The following is a 1,286-nucleotide window of genomic DNA, read 5'->3' on the forward strand; positions in this document are numbered from 1 at the left end:
TCCTGGAGAAAAATCAGTATGGAATAGAATGTTTGAAAATTGTATGGAAATGTAAATATTAAAAGTCTGACTTAATGCAGCACAGGAGCTTCTGACATTTTCTAATTTTTCATTTATTAACATTCAAAAGGTAATCATGTACTTTAACACAGGGAAAACTGTGTATCTTCCAAAGCAAACTAGGAAAAAAAATACAAACCTAGAATCCCACCACTATGTGAGCATCAACAATCACCAGAGCACTGAAACAGCTGATGCTTAAGCAAGGGGACAAACTGGTAGCAGTAACAAGTCCTCACCTTCTCTGCAAACTGCACTAGAGACATACTGTACCTTCCCTGTAGGTTCCAGATATATTTACAGATAGCAGGAAAAGAGTGAAATCCAGCTTTCCAGTTTTATTTAACATTGTGGAAAGAAGTGTGTTTAAAGGTATCTTCTTGTCCATTTGAATTTTCTTCCCCAAAACACATATGCACCCACATAAGGTCTTTTCTGTTTTTACCCCATCGTGCCTTCCAACCCCAGAGTACTGGTTTTGGCTGGGATACAGTCAATTTTCTTCACAGTAGCTCATATGGGGCTGTGTTTTGGATTTGTGATTAAAACTGTGTTAATAACACATTTGTTTTAGCTATTGCTGAGCCATGTTTACACAGAGTCAAAGCCTTTCCTGTTTCTCACGCTGTCCCACCAGAGAGCAGGCTAGGGGTGGACAAAAAGTTGGGAGAAGAGACAGCCAGGACAGGTGACCCAAGGGATATCCCATACCATCCAATGTCACCTTCTGCAATAAAACTGGAGGGGCATGTGTATGGAGTTTGCCAGGGCTGCTGTTGCTTGGGGATTGGCATTGGCCAGCTGATGGTAAGCAACTTGGGTTTTTTCATCACTTGCTTTCCTTGGGTTTGCTTCAGTTTCCTTTTTTCTTTTTTTTTCTTTTTTTTTAAACTTATTAAACTGCCTTTCTCTGAGCCCACAGATTCTCCTTTTACCCTTCCAATTCTCTCTCCCATCCCACTGGGAGGGGAGTGAGTGGCTCTGTAGTGTTTCACTGCTTACTACAGTTAAACCACGACACCCAGTGCTATTTTCCTTGCCTGTTCAGTACATTTTTGGCTACAGTTATTATCCTGCTCCTTGTGCCAGTCGCAGCCCTTTGCCCAGCTGTTCCTTTTGCCCACTGTGCCCCGTGCTCCACGATGTCTCACCAGCCCCAACCCTGGTTCCCACTACAGCAGCCGAGCTGAGCTGTCGGACATCCTGGGAGGCCCACGGCCCCTCAG

This window comes from Mesitornis unicolor, unplaced genomic scaffold (assembly GCF_000695765.1).
Source record: "Mesitornis unicolor isolate BGI_N332 unplaced genomic scaffold, ASM69576v1 scaffold28454, whole genome shotgun sequence".
Lineage (NCBI taxonomy): Eukaryota > Metazoa > Chordata > Aves > Mesitornithiformes > Mesitornithidae > Mesitornis > Mesitornis unicolor.